Source organism: Ranitomeya variabilis, chromosome 3 (genome assembly GCF_051348905.1).
Source record: "Ranitomeya variabilis isolate aRanVar5 chromosome 3, aRanVar5.hap1, whole genome shotgun sequence".
Lineage (NCBI taxonomy): Eukaryota > Metazoa > Chordata > Amphibia > Anura > Dendrobatidae > Ranitomeya > Ranitomeya variabilis.
The window spans coordinates 673345353-673366449 of record NC_135234.1 but is presented as its reverse complement, the minus strand read 5'-3'; the positions used below and the strand labels follow the sequence as shown (position 1 = coordinate 673366449).

The following is a 21097-nucleotide window of genomic DNA, read 5'->3' as shown; positions in this document are numbered from 1 at the left end:
AGTAAAGTATAAATATACACAAAATGATACCCACATAACATATCACACCATCACAGGTCAGAATTGTAAAAATTGGCTTGGTCATTAAGTACCAAATTTGCTCTGTCACTAAGGGGTTAAAATTAATTGTGGAGAATCACAGAAACGGAATAATTTATATTTATTGGACGATGGAGAGTATAGGAAGTGGTGGAACAGTGCTACTTATCACTTTATATTTTGAGTGGTGAGTGGCAAATAGCATATTAATGGCGGGGTACACATCTGTATTCAGGGGCACAATGCAAGGGAGACACATGTATGTGTGCAATATATGTAACATTGTTCTATTTAGGGTTGCGGTGATGATCATGACAAGATGAGTCGTGGCTGGAAAATGTTGACATGAAGGTCTGACCAGATGGAGAAGAAACAGCAGAAAATTACTCTAATCAGACGAGATGTCAGCGGTAAGTTCCTGGATGTAAATATTATTCTGTATTTGTTCTGTATGACTTGGAGTCATAATGTTATCTGAAAAATCCCTTAGGTCACATTCTCACTTTCGTGTGATAAGTCCATGTAATGCTAAAAATTTTTTATCAGATGACGCACAGACTCGTAGAGTTTTATAGATCCATTCTCATCTGTGAAAATCATGCATTTGAGAATGAGATCCATGATGGATGTGGTGGAGAGGACAATGTTCTGTTCTGATCCGATTTTGAGGATCAGAATAGGATGTGCCCAATGCATCTGTAAAAGCGGGCAGCACACCAACACTGCACACTGATACAGGAATGTAGCCTTATTATGTATAGCATAGTCCCATAGTATATAGTATAGCGCTGTCCTTTGTTACATAGTTATTCCTCTTTTATTATGTATAACACCATCCCTTATTACGTACCATCCTTCCTAGTTATGTATGGGGTGATCCCTTGTTATGTACAGTGCTGTCCCTTACCTAGCATATCTCGTTATTGTTAATCACGGCTTCCTCTTTTATTACATAGTCCTCTCTTGTTAGATATAAAATGACTGCTGATGGAGCAGCCGGTCACCAAACCAGTCCATCAGCTCCTCCGTCAGAAAAGAAGCTTTCCCATGCTCCATCAGCATTGAGCAGTCATTTCATTATATATCTAACAAGAGAGGGCGGTATGTAAGAACAGGGCACTATGAATATAAAGATAACGAGAATCCGATATGTAAGGGACGGTGCTATAGATAACAATAGAGGGCACTGTGTAATAAGGGACGGCAATATATATAACAAAGGAGACTATGTAATATATATGTGTGTGTGGCTATATACACTCACCGGCCACTTTATTAGGTACACCTGTCCAACTTCTTGTTAACACTTAATTTCTAATCAGCCAATCACATGGCGGCAACTCAGTGCATTTAGGCATGTAGACATGGTCAAGACAATCTCCTGCAGTTCAAACCGAGCATCAGTATGGGGAAGAAAGGTGATTTGAGTGCCTTTGAACGTGGCATGGTTGTTGGTGCCAGAAGGGCTGGTCTGAGTATTTCAGAAACTGCTGATCTACTGGGATTTTCACGCACAACCATCTCTAGGGTTTACAGAGAATGGTCCGAAAAAGAAAAAAAATCCAGTGAGCGGCAGTTCTGTGGGCGGAAATGCCTTGTTGATGTCAGAGGTCAGAGGAGAATGGGCAGACTGGTTCGAGCTGATAGAAAGGCAACAGTGACTCAAATCGCCACCCGTTACAACCAAGGTAGGCCTAAGAGCATCTCTGAACGCACAGTGCGTCGAACTTTGAGGCAGATGGGCTACAGCAGCAGAAGACCACACCGGGTACCACTCCTTTCAGCTAAGAACAGGAAACTGAGGCTACAATTTGTACAAGCTCATCGAAATTGGACAGTAGAAGATTGGAAAAACGTTGCTTGGTCTGATGAGTCTCGATTTCTGCTGAGACATTCGGATGGTAGGGTCAGAATTTGGCGTAAACAACATGAAAGCATGGATCCATCCTGCCTTGTATGGAGCATCTTTGGGATGTGCAGCCGACAAATCTGCGGCAACTGTGTGATGCCATCATGTCAATATGGACCAAAATCTCTGAGGAATGCTTCCAGCACCTTGTTGAATCTATGCCACGAAGAATTGAGGCAGTTCTGAAGGCAAAAGGGGTCCAACCCGTTACTAGCATGGTGTACCTAATAAAGTGGCCGGTGAGTGTATATGTATGTAGCTTTGTCACCATAAAAGGAGGGGGGCCCACACACATTTCTTGCACAGGGGCCACAAGCTGTCAGTGTCCACCACTGGACTATTGGCAATCTGAAAGAAGCAACACAGGATAGAACTGCCTGGCGAGCAATGATCGATAGAATGACAGACAGACGTATTCGACTGATCAGATAAGAGAGACACAAAGTCTTGTTTCCAGATGATATTACACAATATTTTCTTTCTGAAATGTTAACTAAAGTCATATATCAAAATGCTAAAAAAAAGATTTCAACCACTACATGTATTACTTGTCTGTGACTTTTGTCATACTGTCTGCAGGTCCCGACCATGGTGCAACAGGTTGTGATGGATTCATGACCTTTGGCTGTTATATAAGCGCGGTGTATACCGTCCTGATTGGCGGTGCAGCAGGGGAGGTTCAAAGGACAGAGGAAACAATTGCTAAACTTGTAATAACAGCTGTAAGTATTTTACACTATTAGTTATTGCTGGTTTACATGACTGTATGGAGGTATGGGAAAACTCTTCATCCAAGAGTAAAACTCATATGTTCCACAGAATGTTTCAAGCTGGATCCTGAATGCATAGAACGCTTCCTTATGCTCTATATTCTGTTGGGCTTGATTGTTAAATCTCGTCTGTCCTGAGGGGCCACAAGCTAATAATTTGCTTTGAATAGCAGAGAGACCACCATCATTCTGCATCAGCGCTACCCTTGCTTTTCATGTGGTCAGACACAGATCTGTTATACCCTGGTGTTGGTGATCAGGATCCGATTAAAATACTGCGGTTGTGCAATAAAGAATATGTAAGGAAATAGAAGAGAATGGGCAAATGACATTCAGTCAATGAGTGGCGAAGCCAAGGTAATTGGAAATAGAGAGATGAAGAGAGGACTTTCAAGTCAGGAGAAAACGGTTTTCAGCAATAACCTTAAATTAATGATTGGCAAAAAAGAAAATGGGGTGATTGTTGACTTCTTATTTCAAGATTTATATATCCTGACTCAAAATTGTGACTTACAGCTGATGGTAATTAAAATCTCTATGTAAAACTTTGGTATTCGTGATCACAGTGATCAAAGAGATGAGCTGTGCTATATAGACATTGCTTTTCTCTACATGCAAAATTGGTCAGTATTGGGCTATGTTCACATGTCAGCATTAAATTGTACGTGTGTTTGTCGATCAATGAGACTAGTTTCGGCTACAAGAAGTCATTAACTAGTATTTCCTAGAATTAAACTGTTATTTTCTATAACTAGCCACTGTCATTTCCTATAAATAATTATTTGGGGTGAGTTTCAGGTTTTCTGTAAGTAAGGCGTCACACTAGAGAGGAATACGGATGAGGGAGAGGCGCAAAAACAACGCATTGCACTCGGACCAATGTTTCTCTATGGGGCAGCTTTCATCAGCTGTATATTTCTCGGCTGTATTTTACGGGCTATGAAAATCGCAGCATGCTGCGATTGTCAGCGTATTCCTTCAAAAATACGCCAATGGAAGTCTATGGGGCGAGAAAAATACCGATTACACATGGACCACACGTCTGCCTTGCGAGAAATACGCATCGGTGTCCTATAGAAAAGCCGGCAATTCAGTGCGGTGTACAGTAAAATCACACTGACAGGTTAGAATAGAATAGATAAAATAAATGTCTACACGTAGAATAGGTATATATATATATATATATATATATATCTCATTGACACACATATATATATATATATATATATATATATATATATATATATATATATATATATATATATATATTTAATACAGAGCTAGATAGCATAAAAGCCGGTAATTCAATTGCTGGCTTTTGTTAACTCCTTACCAAACCCGACAGGATATGAGACATGGTTTACATACAGTAAACCATTTCATATCTATCAGATTTTTACATATTCCTCACTAATAATGTTAGTAGTTTGTGTGTGCAAAATTTTTGAGCTCTAGGTGTTAAAATAAAGGGTTAAATCCCGGAAAAAAACGGCGTGGGCTCCCGCGCAATTTTCTCCGCCAGAGTGGGAAAGCCAGTGACTGAGGGCAGATATTAATAGCCTACAGAGGGACCATGGTTATTGCCCCCTCCTGGCTAAGAACATCTGCCCCCAGCCACCCCAGAAAAGGCACATCTGGAAGATGCGCCTATTCTGGCACTTAGTAACTCTCTTCCCACTCCCCTGTAGTGGTGGGATATAGGGTAATAAGGCGTTAATGTCACCTTGCTATTGTAAGGTGACATTAAAGGGAACCTATCACCCCGTTTTTTTCGGTATGAGATAAAAATACTGTTAAATAGGGCCTGAGCTGTGCATTACAATAGTGTAGTTTGTGGACCCCGATTCCCCACCTATGCTGCCGAAATACGTTACCAAAGTAGTCATTTTCGCCTGTCAATCAGGCTGGTCAGGTCGGATGGGCGTGGCTTCTTCCCCCAGATATTGCGTAGTTTTCCGTTGGTGGCGTAGTGGTGAGCGCATGTCCAACGTCCCCAATCCTGCACGGGGGGGTGAAAATAGCAGCGATGTCCGTTATTCCATTGGTGGTTGGTGGGCGCGGCCATCTTCCTTTGGCCGCGCGTGCGCAGAAGCGGCGCTCTGCTGGCCGCGGCTTCAGGAAAATGGCCGCGGGATGCCGCGCGTGCGCAGATGGAGATCGCGGCGGCCATTTTCCTGAAGCCGCGGCCAGCAGAGCGCCGCTTCTGCGCACGCGCGGCCAAAGGAAGATGGCCGCGCCCACCGACCACCAATGGAATAACGGACATCGCTGCTGTTTTCACCCCCCCGTGCAGGATTGGGGACGTTGGACATGCGCACACCACTACGCCACCAACGGAAAACTACGCAATATCTGGGGGAAGAAGCCACGCCCATCCGACCTGACCAGCCTGATTGACAGGCGAAAATGACTACTTTGGTAACGTATTTCGGCAGCATAGGTGGGGAATCGGGGTCCACAAACTACACTATTGTAATGCACAGCTCAGGCCCTATTTAACAGTATTTTTATCTCATACCGAAAAAAACGGGGTGATAGGTTCCCTTTAAGCCTGGTTAATAATGGAGAGATGTCAATAAGGCACTTATCCATTATTAATCCAAGATTAGTAAAGGGTTAAAAATACACTATGTTCCAAATTATTATGCAAATGATATTTTTCTCAAATTTTCCTAAATGGTCTGTCCAAATGACAGTCAGTCTAATAAAAGTCATCACCTTTTAGAGTATACATCGAATTTTATTGAAGAAACCTCCCAATGATAACAGTATAATCTCCAAAATGAATAAAACCTCAAAATGCACTGTTCCAAATTATTAGGGACAGTAGAATTTCTAGACATTTGATATGTTTTAAAGAACTGAAAATGCTCATTTGTGGAATTTGCAGCATTAGGAGGTCACATTCACTGAACATAAAAGCTATTTAACTCCAAAACATCCAAACAGGCCAAGTTACATGTTAACACAGGAACCCTTCTTTGATATCACCTCCACAATTCTTGCATCCATTGAACTTGTGAGTTTTGGGAGAGTTTCTGCTTGTATTTCTTTGCATGAAGTCAGAATAGCCTCCCAGAGCTGCTGTTTTGATGTGAACTGCCTCCCACCCTCATAGATCTTTTGCTGGATGATACTCCAAAGGTTCTCTATAGGGTTGAGGTCAGGGGAAGATGGTGGCCACACCATGAGTTTATCTCCTTTTATGCCCATAGCAGCCAATGACTCAGAGGTATTCTTTGCAGCATGAGATGGTGCATTGTCATGCATGAAGATGATTTTGCTCCTCAAGGCACGTTTCTGTTTTTTATACCATGGAAGAAAGTTGTTAATCAGAAACTCTATATACTTTGCAGAGATCATTTTCACATCTTCAGGAACTTTAAAGGGCCCTGCCAGTTGTTTCCCCATGATTTCATCCCAAAACATGACTCCTCCACATCCTTGCTGACGTTGCAGCCTTGTTGGGACATGGTGGCCATCCACCAATCATCCACTACTCCACCCATCTGGACCATCCAGGGTTGCTCGACACTCATCAGTAAACAAGACTGTTTGAAAATTAGTCTTCATTTTTGTCTGGGCCCACTACAACCATTTCTGCTTGTGAACACTGTTTAGGGGTGGCCGAATAGTAGGTTTATGAACCAAAGCAAGCCTTTGAAGGATCCTACACCTTGAGGTTTGAGAGACTCCAGAGGCATCAGCGGCTTCAAATATCTGTTTGCTGGTTTGTAATGACTTTTTAGCAGCTGCTCTCTTTATCCGATGAACTTGCCTGGCTGAAACCTTCCTCATTATGCCTTTATCAGTACGAACACGACTGTGCTCACATTCAGCCACAAATCTCCTAACAGTAAGATGATCATGCTTAAATTTTCAAGAAATATCTAATGCTTTCATCCCTTGACCAAGGCATTGCACTGTTTGATGCTTTTCGGCAGCAGAGAGATCCTTTTTCTTTCCCATGTTACTTGAAACCTGTGGCCTGCTTAATAATGTGGAACATCATTTTTAAGTAGTTTTCTGTTGTGAATTCTGCTCTTGGGCTCCCTCCGGTGGTTATAAGTGGTAGTGCTGCTGTCTCTGGATCGCAGCATTCATCAGGTGTGTCGAGTTTTTGCAATCCTGACTGGGCTATTTAGTCTTGCTTGACCCTTTAGTCAGTGCCAGTTGTCCATTGTTCCTGGAGGATTCACATCCCTGCCTGCTCTCTCCTGCTTTGCTGTTCATTTCAACAAAGATAAGTTCTGGCCTTGATTTTTGCTGTCCACATGCTGTGGCCTTATTGTTCAGTTCTTTTCCATGTTTTTGTCTTGTCCAGCTTGGTCTGTATAAGGATTTGTTTAGCCAAGCTGGTATCTCTGGAGATGCAGATATACCCTCCATATCTTTAGTTAGCTGTGGAGATTTTGTATTTTCTGTGGTGGATATTTTCTAGTGTTTTAATACTGACCGCATAGTACTCTGTCCTATCCTTTCTATTTAGCTAGAAGTGGCCTCCTTTGCTAAATTCTGATTTCAGTCTGTGTATGTTTTTTCCCTCTCCTCTCACAGTCAATATTTGTGGGGGCTGTCTATCCTTTGGGAATTTTCTCTGAGGCAAGATAGTTTTCCCTTTTCTATCTCTAGGGGTAATTAGTCCTCCGGCTGTGTCGAGATGTCTAGTGAGTGATAGGTACATTCCACGGCTACTTCTAGTTGCGGTGTTAAGTTCAGGGTCTGCGGTCAGTACAGGTTCCACCTTCTCCAGAGTACGTCTCATGCTGCTCTTAGGCCACCAGATCATAACAGTTTTCCTTTAATTAGAATCACCTGGAAAACTAATTATCACATGTGTTTAAGATTGATTTCAGTGATCCATTGAGCCCTGATACACAATTTAGGGTATGTGCACATGTTGCGGATTTCTTGCAGAAATTTCCTGAAGAAAACCGGAAATTTTCTGCAAGAAATCCGCATTTTTTTTTTGCGTTTTTTTTTCGTTTTTTTCGCGGTTTTTTAGCATTCTGCAAGCGTAATTAGCTTGCAGAATGCTACAGTTTTCCAAGCGATCTGTAGCATCGCTTGGAAAACTGACTGACAGGTTGGTCACACTTGTCAAACATAACGTTTGACAAGTGTGACCAACTTTTTACTATAGATGCAGCTTATGCAGCATCTATAGTAAAAGATAGAATGTTTAAAAATAATAAAAATAAAAAAAATGCTTATAGTCACCCAGACATCTCCTCAGCGGCGTCCGTTCGTCTTCCTATAGCTGGTCTGTGCGCACAGGACCTTCTGTGACGTCACGGTCACGTGAGCGGTCACATGACCGCTCACGACCAATCACAGGACAGTGACGTCATCGGCAGGTCTTTCACCGCACACCAGCTACAGGAACCGAAGCGACAGCGTGCAGTGGAGGCGGGAAGACATCGAGGGTGAGTATAGGACTATTTTTTATTTTAATTCTTATTTTTTGACCACTTATATGGTGCCCAGTGCGTGGAGGAGAGTCTCCTCTCCTCCACCCTGGGTACCAACCGCACATAATCTGCTTACTTCCCGCATCGTGGGCACAGCCCCGTGCGGGAAGTAAGCAGATCAATGGACCCCTAGGTGTGCGGAATCCCCTGCAATTCCGCATTTTAATGAACATGTTGCTTTTTTTTCCGCGATGCGATTTTTTCGCGGAAAAAAAGGCTACATTTGCACAAAAAATGCGGAATACACTTAAAATAATAGGAGGCATATGTAAGCGTTTTTTTCGCGGTTTTATCACGTTTTTATAGCGAAAAAACGCGAAAAAAACGCGAAAAATACTTAACGTGTGCACATGGCCTAAATCGTTTTGACACTTAAATCCAATTTGCATAATAACTTGGAACACAGTGTACACACATTAAGAATAAAGTATTTTAATTAAATAAATAAACACATGGGGTTTAATTATCTTTATTGTACGCTCAATCCAATTGAAGACCCTCGTTCTCCTGAAAGAAAAGGAAAATAAAAAAGCAACAATATCCCATACCTGTCCGCCATACAGTCATGTCCCACAATGTAAATTCATCTAAAGGGGTTAAATACAGTTACAACCAGGAGCCTGCTAATGCAGCCGCTCCTGGCTGTAAGAGACTGGGGAATGAATGAAATTAAAGTAACGTACGGGGACTTGCAATGCTGTCACCGACGCTGCGCCCCCTGGTGGCATAAACTCATTTGAGCTGTAGCGTGAGAAAATATTCAGAAAAATTCCCACGTTGGTCCCAGCATCTTCCTCAGACTCGTGCCACAGGTTTGGTTACTGCTAGCTCTTCAGTCAAGTCTATGATAACCAGTGTGTGCCACATTGCGTACTGGAGTCTAAGTTCAGAAATCACTTTACTGAGCATGTCCATGATTGGTGCTCAGACGTCGCCTGCTCTGGTGATGTGGCAGCTCCGGATTGGCCGCGGGCGATGTCAGCGTGAGTGTTTGGGTTCGAGCTTTGGGTATAAAAGGCTCCCAGTGATGCTAGGGTGCTAGTATCATTTTATACTGTATATGGCTATGTGAGTGAGTCTCTACCACTCTGACTGCAAGTGTCGTGAGTCTGTCTAAGCTTTGGGACTGTACATATAGGCAGGCAGCCAGCGTCACCTGGGTTACTGAAGATGAACAGTCTCAGTCCAGGGTACCGGCAACAGGTGACAGTGGAGTCCAGGCAGCCTTGAAACGAATTGAACCCCCTTTGTCAGGTCAGATTGGGAGCCTTCCACTATGCGCTAAATGTTAGTCCCTTGCTGCCTGTGGCTTCCTGACAAGGTCCTCTTTCTCTACTGTCCTGGGACAGTACCTGTATGGTAGGCAACTCGAGCCGTTTCCTTGGGGTCTCTATTCACAATGACTCCGGGCTCTGGTTGTTGCAGTACCTCATGTGTAATGTGGACAAGTCACTTTCAGTTTCTTGCCCTCCGGTTCTGCTGTGGGACTTGTAGTTCCACACAGCCTCGGCTCCTGGTGCCTGGTTTCTGCACTCTAGATTAGAGGGAGCCCCCTCGCAGCTCTCCTCTAGCTGCTGACTTCTCCTGTGCTCCTTCTCTGTTCCTTGTCTGCACCAGACTAACTAAATCCTCTTCCAGACCAGAATGTATATTATCCAGGGAAGCTCCCCTGAAAACCGGGTTCAGAGCTCCCCCTTCTGGCCTGGAGTCAGAAAGTGTTGCATGTAAGATTACCTGTCAAATGGATCCTCCTCGCTTCCAGGCATGGCATCACCCTCCCCGAGAGGAAGGCAATACCACTGTGGTACCTGAACTCCTGGGGTGCCACACATCTGTTCCATTTCTGTGTGTGAGTGACACAGCTCAGTTGAAGAGCTTCTCTTTCGTTTCTGTGTGCGAGTGACACAGCTCAGTTGCAGAGGTTCTCTTTCATTTTTGTGTGCGTGTGACACAGCTCAGTTGCAATGCATCTGTTCCGTTGCTGTGCGCGAGTGACACAGCTCAATTGCAGAACTTCTCTTTCACTTCTGTGTGCCAAAAAATAGCCCCAGAGCATAATGCTGCCTCCACCATGCTTCACTGCGGGTGTGGTTTCCTTTTAGTGATGCTCAGTGTTGGCTTTGCACTAGACATACCTGTTGTAAATATGGCCAAAAAAGTTCAATCTTTATTATTATTATTATTATTATTATTATACATTTTTATAGTGCCATTTATTCCATGGCGCTTTACATGTGAAAAGGAGCAAATGTAGACAAATACAATAAACATGAGCAAAAAACAAGGCACTAACAGGTACAGAAGGAGGGAGGACCCTGCCCGCGAGGGCTCACAGTCTGCAGGGGATGGTTGAGGATACACTAGGAGAGGGTAGAGCTGGTTGTGCGGTGGTTCAGTAGGTTGAGGATCACTGCAGGCTGTAGGCTTGTCGGAAGAGGTGAGTCTTCAGGTTCTTTTTGAAGGTTTCTATGGTAGGTGAGAGTCTGATGTGTTGCGGTAAAGAATTCCAGAGTATGGGGGAAGAACGGGTGAAGTCTTGGATGCAGTTGTGGGAAGAAGAGATAAGAGGGGAGTAGAAAAGGAGATCTTGTGAGGATCGAAGGTTGCGTGTAGGTAAGTACCGGGAGACCATGTCACATATGTATGGAGGAGACTGGTTGTGGATGGCTTTGTATGTCATAGTAAGAGTTTTAAACTGGAGACTCTAGACGATAGGAAGCCAGTGAACAGCTTGGCATAGGGGAGAGGCTGGGGAGTAGCGTGGAGACAGGTAGATTAGTTGGGCAGCAGAGTGTAGGATGGATTGGAGTGGTGACAGAGTGCTAGATGGCAGGCCAGAGAGTAGGAGGTTGCAGTAGTCAAGGCGGGAGATGATAAGGGTGTGCACTAGTGTTTTTGTGGTTTCGTTGTCGAGGAATGCACGGATTCAGGAAATATTTTTTAGTTTGAGATGGCAGGAGGAGGCAAGGGCTTGGATAGGTGACTTGAAAGAGAGGACAGAGTCGAAGATCACCCCGAGGAACCGAGCATGCTGGTCTGAGGAAAGTGAGCAGCCATTGATCTTGATGGATAGGTCTGGTGGAGGGGTAGAGTGAGATGGGGGAAAGATGATGAATTCTGTTTTGTCCATGTTCAGTTTTAGAAAGCGAGCAGAAAAGAAGGCCGAGATAGCAGACAGTGTGGGATTTTGGTGAGTAAGGAGGTGAGGTCAGGTCCGGATAGGTAGAGCTGCGTGTCATTGGCATAGAGATGATACTGCAAACCGTGGGATTCTATGAGCTGTCCCAGGCCGAAGGTGTAGATGGAAAAGAGTAGGGGTCCTAGAACTGAGCCTTGAGGGACACCGACAGACAAGGGGCGAGGTGAGGAGGTGGTGTGGGAGAGGGAGACACTGAAAGTTCGGTCTGTTAGATATGACGAGATCCAGGATAGAGCCAAGTCTGTGATGCCAAGAGATGATAGAATCTGTAGCAGGATGGAATGGTCCACAGTGTCAAAGGCAGACCATTAACAATTTTTCACACATGCTATTGTCATACTTGCTGTAGATTTTCACAAAACAAAGGCAGGCCTGGATGTTTTTCTTTGTAAGAAAAGGTTTCAATCTTGCCATCCTACCCCACATTACACATATGAAAAATTTGGGAGATTCTTGTCACATGCAGTACACAATAAGTACGTGACAGATATTCCTGCAGTACCTTTAGTGTTGCTGCAGGCCTCTTGGCAGCCTTTTGGAAAAACTTTTTTTGTCTTTTCATCAATTTTTGATGGTCATCCAATTCTAGGTAATGTCACTGTTGTGCCTAATTTACGCTACTTCTGGTGACTGTTCGCAGAGTGTTCCATGGTTTATCTAATGCCTTGTAAATTTTTTGTACCCTTCTCTTGACTGACAACTCTCAACAATAAGTTCCTTTGCTGTGTTGTTCGCTATTTACAGATCATGGATTTTGTTGTAAAAGGAGCTAAGAAAATGTCAGGAAAAGTCTACAAGAATTATTAAACTTTCTATGGGGTTAATCAGTATCACTGTAAATGGGGTCAGCTGTGTACTGACTACTATGTAACATGAATATAAATGTGATTGGCTAATTATGAACACAACCACATTTGCAATTATAAAAGTATCATTAACAATCAACTAATAAGGAGAGTGAGGCAGTACATCCAGAGAAATGACCCTTTTATTTACCCATACGACGTTTCATCTCCAGTGAGCTTTTCTTTCATATCTTATGCAACCACAATATTTCAGTTTTGCTATTTATGGGGTTTTCTCCTCTCAAAATTATTTCAGTTTTTCCTCATAGGATTTGCACAGATTATAGGCGACATTAAAGGTGGAAAATATTCTAAAATTATTTTCTTGGCATGAGTTTTTCATGTGACAAAAACCTGGCATTTTAACATGGGCGTTAAACCTTTATATCCACAGTATCCTTAGTATAGGTCATCAATATAGGTGATCAGATGAGCTCAGGGGCTGAAGATTGTTAAAACCAACAACAAAATAGTCAGTTACAATAAACATAGAATTTACAAGAGAAAAAAATTATTTTAGAGATCAGCGTATCAATTCAGATCGAGTTTGAGTCTAATTTCCTGAAATATTTATTTCCTCCTGAAGTCTAACACCTTGAGATTCGACAAAAAAAAAAGTTGCTAAGCACCATTTCCCACACTGCAGAAACATCAGTGAGTGGTCTAATGTCGGTTTGTGTGGCCGAGCGGGTTTCCATATACTGCCCAGCAGCTATAACATACATGTCAAACTCAGGCCAATGGTGTAATTATATTAACCTGTAAGAAAATACCAAATGTCTACTAGAGCTGGTCATCGGTAGACAGCAGATGCTAATACTACAAATCCCATGTTTCCGGCATGCTCCCCTGTTTATAACACGCTTTGTAGTAACACGCTCCCAGCCTGAGCGGCATTCACCTGACCTGGAAGTTCCCTTTTTTCTCCCCACATCAGCCCGCACTCCCCTTCTGTTCTCCAATACATCTTAGGGCGCATAGCGCCTAATACCCTCTATTTCCTCCACAAGCTGGGCATAGGTCTGCTACCGAGCCGCTGCGATCATGCCATAACTTCATACAGTTTTACATAATTTCAAAGGGAGATGAATGACCTAGGAAGGGTATGTTGTCTATTCCAAAAAGGCCTAAAGGGGCAAAGCCCCAATAGAAACGGCCCTCTCTAGCAGGTCAACAAAACTTACGGTAGCTTTTATTGTACTCATTAAAATAATTACACTGTGTTCCAAATTATTATGCAAATTGGATTTAAGTGTGATAAAGATTTAATTGTTTTGTTTTTCAAATAAACTCATGGATGGTATTGTGTCTCAGGGCTCAATGGATCACTGAAATCAATCTTAAACACATGGGATAATTAGTTTTCCAGGTGATTCTAATTAAAGGAAAACTACTTAAAAATGATGTTCCACATTATTAAGCAGGCCACAGGTTTCAAGTAACATGGGAAAGAAAAAGGATCTCTCTGCTGCTGTAAAGCATCAAATAGTGCAATGCCTTGTTGAAGGGATGAAAATATTAGAAATTTTCCAAAAACATAAGCGTGATCATCGTACTGTTAAGAGATTTGTGGCTGTATCTGAGCACAAATGTGTTTGTGCTGATAAAGGCATAATGAGGAAGATTTCTGCCAGGCAAGTTCATCGGATTAAGAGAGCAGCTGTTAAAAAGCCATTACAAAACAGCAAACAGATATTTGAAGCTGCTGATGCCTCTGGAGTCCCTCGAACCTCAAGGTGTAGGCTCCTTCAATGGCTTGCTGTGGTGCATAAACCTACTATTCGGCCACCCTTAAACAGTGTTCACAAGCAGAAATGGTTGTATTGGGCCCAGACATACATGAAGACTAATTCCCAAACAGTCTTGTTTACTGATAAGTGTTGAGCAACCCTGGATGGTCCAGATGGATGGAGTAGTGGATGGTTGGTGGATGGCCACCATGTCCCAACAAGGCTGCAACGTCATCAAGGAGGTGGAGGAGTCATGTTTTGGGCCAGAATCATGGGAAACAGCTGGTAGGGCCCTTTAATGTTCCTGAAGGTGTAAAAATGACCTCCGCAAAGTATATAGAGTTTCTGACTGACAACTTTCCTCCATGGTATAAAAAGCAGAAACGTGCCTTCAGGAGCAAAATCATCTTCATGCTGACAATGTCCCATCTCATGCAGCAAAGAATACCTCTGAGTCATTGGCTGCTATGGGCATAAAAAGAGATAAACTCATGGTGTGGCCACCATCTTCCCCTGACCTCAACCCTATAGAGAACCTTTAGAGGATCATCAAGCAAAAGCTCTATGAGGGTGGGAGGCAGTTCACATCCAAACAGCAGCTCTGGGAGGCTATTCCATCTTCATTCAAAGAAATACGAGCAGAAACTCTCCAAAAACTCACAAGTTCAATGGATGCAGGAATTGTGAAGGTGATATCAAAGAAGGGTTCCTATGTTAACATGTAACTTGGCCTGTTGGGATGTTTTGGCGTTAAATAGCTTTTTTGTTCAGTGAATGTGACCTCCTAATGCTGCAAATTCCACAAATGAACATTTTCAGTTCTTTAAAACATATCAAATGTTTAGAAATTCTACTGTGCTTAATAATTTGGAACAGTGCATTTTGAGTTTTTATTCATTTTGGAGATTATACTGTTATCATTGGGAGGTTTCTTCAATAAAATTCGATGTGTACTCTAACGGGTGATGACTTTTATTAGACTGACTGTCATTTGCACCGACCATTTAGGAAAATCTGATAAAAATGTAATTTGCATAATAATTTGGAACATAGTGTATTTTATGGGGTAATGAATTAAAATAACAATCCTAATTTGCCATAAATAGATTAGATTATACACATATATCAAATAATCTAATTTATTTATGGGAAATTAGGATTGTCATTTTAATTAATTTTGTTTACATCCTACCTTTTTGACTCTTTGATTTTATCAAAATTATATCAAGCAGCTCAGTAAGTGATACATCACTGGAATCAGGCTGCAGTCTCTGCCCCTATACTATGATACCTTTAGATGGGGCAGCAAAATTTGCTGGTGACAGCTTCCCTTTAAGCTTTGCTTGTTGCAGATTCAGTGTTAAAGCAAAACTTTTCTATATGGAAAGGTTCATTGTTATATTTGATGATAAGGATAAATTGTAGACATTTTTTAAAATAAATATTAAGGATGGCCAGTGACTTTATCCAAGTTTTTAATTTTGGCCCTCTGTGTATTTGAGTTTGTCATCCCTGAGTTATGACATAACTTCCCAGTATATAAATCATATTATTATCTATTATTATTTCACCATTTATTCCATGGCGCTTTACATGTGACAATGGGTGTACATAATAAAAAACAAGTACAGTAATCATGAACAATACACATCATCAACTGGTCCAGGAGGAGATAGGATCCTGCCCGCGAGGGCTCAAAGTCTACAGTAGGTGAGGGTAGAGGTAGTCGTGCAGTGGTATGTATCTATCTACAGTTGAAACCAGAAGTTTACATACACTATATAAAAAGACACATATGCATGTTTTTCTCAATATCTGACATGAAATCAGAATAAACCTTTCTCATTTTAGGTCAATTAGGATTACCATAATCTTAATATATACTTACCTTGCAATGTCTTCACATCCTGTTCCATCCAGATGTGTCCGGATCCCAGAATTCCAAGTGGCGGAAGTTCACCGTCCTCCATATTGGGACACCCAAGTGATGGGTGTCTCAATATGGAAACTGCCTCTTGCGCGGTACCACCAGCGCAACACCATCGCACCACACACACACACACATACACTGTATACGCCGTATGCACCACAAACACACACTGTATATGCAGCACCCCAGTGTCTTGGTTGCTGCAGTAATATTATTCTTCCACCAGGGGGAGTGATATTACGTCTGAAGGTAATAAAGGAGTTCATCTTTCCAGGTATCACAACACACTCCAGACCACCAGGGGGAGCCATGCTCCTATCTAGTAGGGCACTCCTCACAGAAGGGTAAAACTGGTGGTTTGGATAGAAAGTTAGTCAGACGCTGCCTGGGTTTGACCCAGTGAGTAGGGTTGAGCGAAACGGGTCGATCATTTTCAAAAGTCGCCGACTTTTGGCTAAGTCGGCGTCTCATGAAACCCGATCCGACCCCTGTGCTTGTCGGCCATGCGGTACGCGACTTTCGCGCCAAAGTCGCGTTTCAATGACGCGAAAAGCGCCATTTCTCAGCCAATGAAGGTGAACGCAGAGTGTGGGCAGCGTGATGACATAGATCCTGGTCCCCACCATCTTAGAGAAGGGCATTGCAGTGATTGGCTTGCTGTCTGCGGCGTCACAGGGGCTATAAAGGGGCGTTCCCGCCGACCGCCATCTTACTGCTGCTGATCTGAGCTTAGGGACAGGTTGCTGCCGCTTCGTCAGAAGCAGGGAGAGCGTTAGGCAGGGTCCACTAACCACCAAACCGCTTGTGCTGCAGCGATTTCCACTGTCCAACACCACCTTCGGTGTGCAGGGACTGTGGAAGCTATTTTTTTTTTTTTTCCCCTCAGCGCTGTAGCTCATTGGGCTGCCCTAGAAGGCTCCGTGATAGCTGTATTGCTGTGTGTACGCCACTGTGCAAACCAACTGCTTTTTTCAAAGCACATATCCTCTTGTTCCTTCCTTTCTGCACAGCTATCTTTTTTGTTTGTCCACACTTTTTATTTAATTTGTGCATCAGTCCACTCCTATTGCTGCCTGCCATACCTGGCTTAGATTACTGCAGGGAGATAGTAATTGTAGGACAGTCCCTGTTTTTTTTTTTTTTTTGTGGGAGATTAAGATTGGCATTTCTGCTACAGTGCCATCCCTGTGTGTGCCATCTCTCACTGAGTGGGCCATAGAAAGCCTATTTATTTTTTCCGTGATTTGTGTTCTAAATTCTACCTCAACACAAAAACACTACATCAATCAGTGGGAGAAAAATATTGGCCTCAGTCAGGGCTTGTGTGCCACTGCTGTGTGTGCTATCTCTCATTCAGTGGGCTATAGCAAGCCTATTATTTTTATTTTTTTTTTTTTAATATTATTTGGTTTCTAAAGTCTCCCTGAAAAAAAAAAAAAACCTAAAAAAAACAGTGGGAGAGTAATATTGCCCTTTCAGCTTGTGTGCCAGTCTTGACTCCTGGGTGTGCCACCTCTCTCCCTCTCATTCAGTGGGCCATAGAAAGCCTATTTATTTTTTTTTTTTAAATATTATTGGGTTTCTAAAGTCTCCCTTAAAAAACAAAAAATACATAAAAAAACAGTGGGAGAGTAATATTGCCCTTTCAGCTTGTGTGCCAGTCTTGACTCCTGGGTGTGCCACCTCTCTCTCTCATTCAGTGGGCCATAGAAAGGCTATTTTTTTTTTTGGTTTTTTTAATATTATTTGGTTTCTAAAGTCTCCCTGAAAAAAAAAAAAAAAACCTAAAAAAACAGTGGGAGAGTAATATTGCCCTTTCAGCTTGTGTGCCAGTCTTGACTCCTGGGTGTGCCACCTCTCTCATTCAGTGGGCCATAGAAAGCCTATTTATTTTTTTTTTTTAAATATTATTTGGTTTCTAAAGTCTCCCTGAAAAAAAAAAAAACATAAAAAAACAGTGGGAGAGTAATATTGCCCTTTCAGCTTGTGTGCCAGTCTTGACTCCTGGGTGTGCCACCTCTCTCCCTCTCATTCAGTGGGCCATAGAAAGCCTATTTATTTTTTTTTTTAAATATTATTGGGTTTCTAAAGTCTCCCTTAAAAAACAAAAAATACATAAAAAAACAGTGGGAGAGTAATATTGCCCTTTCAGCTTGTGTGCCAGTCTTGACTCCTGGGTGTGCCACCTCTCTCTCTCATTCAGTGGGCCATAGAAAGGCTATTTTTTTTTTGTTTTTTTAATATTATTTGGTTTCTAAAGTCTCCCTTAAAAAACAAAAAATACATAAAAAAACAGTGGGAGAGTAATATTGCCCTTTCAGCTTGTGTGCCAGTCTTGACTCCTGGGTGTGCCACCTCTCTCATTCAGTGGGCCATAGAAAGCCTATTTATTTTTTCCGTGATTTGTGTTCTAAATTCTACCTCAACACAAAAACACTACATCAATCAGTGGGAGAAAAATATTGGCCTCAGTCAGGGCTTGTGTGCCACTGCTGTGTGTGCTATCTCTCATTCAGTGGGCTATAGCAAGCCTATTTTTTTTTTTTTTTTTTTAATATTATTTGGTTTCTAAAGTCTCCCTGAAAAAAAAAAAAAAACCTAAAAAAACAGTGGGAGAGTAATATTGCCCTTTCAGCTTGTGTGCCAGTCTTGACTCCTGGGTGTGCCACCTCTCTCTCTCTAATTGTGGGCCATAGAAAGCCTTTTTTAAGATTTTAAAACAATGAGGAAGTCTGGTGCAAGAGGTCGTCGTGGGCGTTCATTGTCAGCTGGTAATGATGGTAGTGGTAGTGGAGCATCAGGTGGTCGTGGGGATAAAAATATTCCACCTAAGTCTGGAGCTGTGGAGCCAGTTTCGTCGTCAGGCTACACAAGGCCTCGAACGCTCTCTTTTCTGGGAGTAGGAAAACCGCTTTTAAAGGCGGAGCAGCAACAGCAAGTTTTGGCTTACATTGCAGACTCAGCCTCTAGCTCTTTTGCCTCCTCTTCCGAAACTGGTAAATGTAAAAGCAGCGCGTCGCTTGTGGATGTTCACGGTCAGGGACAAGTCGCTTCCTTGTCCTCCTCAGCAAAAACTACAACAAGAGAGAAGGATGCAGCAGGCGACACAACGGGTCACTCCATGGAGCTCTTTACACATACCGTCCCTGGCTTAGAAAGTGAAACATTTAACAGGCCATGCCCATTACAAGTATATTCTGACATGGAGTGCACTGATGCACAGCCACAGCCAGAGTACTATGCTGCTCCTTTGACTCAGACCACCACATTGCCCTCTCAGGGTACAGATCCACAATCAGACCCTGATGAGACTATGTTGCCCCGCCACGAACGCTATACCACCGACCGACACAGTGACACAGACGAAGTTGCACACGAGCTCGAAGAGGAGGTAATAGATGACCCAGTTATTGACCCCGATTGGCAGCCATTGGGGGAACAGGGTGCAGGCGGCAGTAGTTCAGAAGCGGAGGTGGAGGAGGGGCCGCAGCAGGCATCAACATCGCAACAGGTTCCATCTGCCGGGCCCGTATCTGGCCCAAAACGCGTGTCAAAGCCAAAACCTGTTGGAGCACAGCGTTGCCATCCGGTTAAAGCTCAGTCTGCAATCCCTGAAAAGGGATCCGAGTCTAGGAAGAGTGCAGTCTGGCATTTTTTTAAACAACATCCAACTGATCAGCGCAAAGTCATCTGTCAAAAATGTTCAACTAGCTTAAGCAGAGGTCAGAATCTGAAAAGTCTAAATACTAGTTGCATGCATAGACACTTAACCACCATGCATTTTCAAGCCTGGACTAACTACCAAACGTCCCTCAAGGTTGTAGCACCCTCGGCCAATGAAGCTAGTCAGCAACGCAACATCCCTTCCGTCACTGTAAGGCCACCATTTTCCGCACCACCGGCAGTATCTGTGCAGGTTTCTTTGCCAGCCAAAAGCAGTCAGGGTCAGGGAATCACCAGTTTTGTAGGAGGAAATATTGCATCTAGGGCACCGGCGGAAACAATACCGTCTCCAACCGTCTCTCAGTCTGCCATGTACACCGGCACACCCGAAAGTTCCACGATCTCCAGCTCTCCAGTCCAGCTCACCCTACATGAGACTCTGGTTAGAAAAAGGAAGTACTTATCCTCGCATCCGCGTACACAGGGTTTTAACGCCCACATAGCTAGACTAATCTCGTTAGAGATGATGCCCTACCGGTTAGTTGAAAGCGAAGCTTTCAAAGCCCTGATGGAGTACGCTGAACCACGATACGAGCTACCCAGTCGACACTTTTTTTCCAGAAAAGCCATCCCAGCCCTGCACCAGCATGTTAAACAGCGCATCGTCCATGCACTCAGGCAATCTGTGAGTACAAAGGTGCACCTGACTACAGATGCATGGACCAGTAGGCATGGCCAGGGACGTTATGTGTCCATCACGGCACACTGGGTGAATGTGGTGGATGCAGGGTCCACAGGCGACATCAATTTAGGGACAGTTGTGCCTAGCCCACGGTCTAGGAAACAGTTGGCTGTAGGCGTTCGCACCCCCTCCTCCTCCTCCTCCTCGTCCTCCTGCAGAAGCTACAGCTCTTCCACAGAACGCAGTCTGCCAACCACTCCATCGGCAGATGACACTGTTGCACACCAGTTGTCCCATTATGGGCCAGCTACTGCCAAGCGTCAGCAGGCTGTATTGGCTATGAAGTGCTTGGGCGACAACAGACACACCGCGGAAGTTCTGTCCGAGTTCTTGCAACAAGAAACACAGTCGTGGCTGGGCACAGTAGATCTTGAGGCAGGCAAGGTAGTGAGTGATAACGGAAGGAATTTCATGGCTGCCATCTCCCTTTCCCAACTGAAACACATTCCTTGCCTGGCTCACACCTTAAACCTGGTGGTGCAGTGCTTATTGAAAACTTATCCTGGGTTCTCCGACCTGCTCCTCAAAGTGCGTGCACTTTGCTCACATATCCGACGTTCGCCTGTACACGCCAGCCGTATGCAGATCTATCAGCGGTCTTTGAACCTTCCCCAGCATCGCCTAATCATAGACGTTGCAACAAGGTGGAACTCAACACTGCACATGCTTCAGAGACTGTGCGAACAGAGGCGTGCTGTTATTTATTTGTGGGAGGATACACGGGCAGGCAGTAGGATGGCAGACATGGAGTTGTCAGGTGTGCAGTGGTCTAAGATACAAGACATGTGTCAAGTCCTTC

At 43.5% G+C, this 21097-nt stretch overlaps 1 long non-coding RNA gene across 1 annotated transcript in view; it reads left to right on the top strand.

Moving 5' to 3' along the window:
* The first annotated feature begins 378 nt into the window (after positions 1–378).
* LOC143818498 (uncharacterized) overlaps positions 379–21097 on the top strand; it is a 34593-nt gene continuing 13874 nt past the window's right edge. Inside the window, exons 1-2 of the long non-coding RNA XR_013224576.1 lie at positions 379–449; positions 2528–2670. This is a non-coding gene — a long non-coding RNA (uncharacterized LOC143818498). The remainder of the gene's footprint in view (positions 450–2527; positions 2671–21097) is intronic.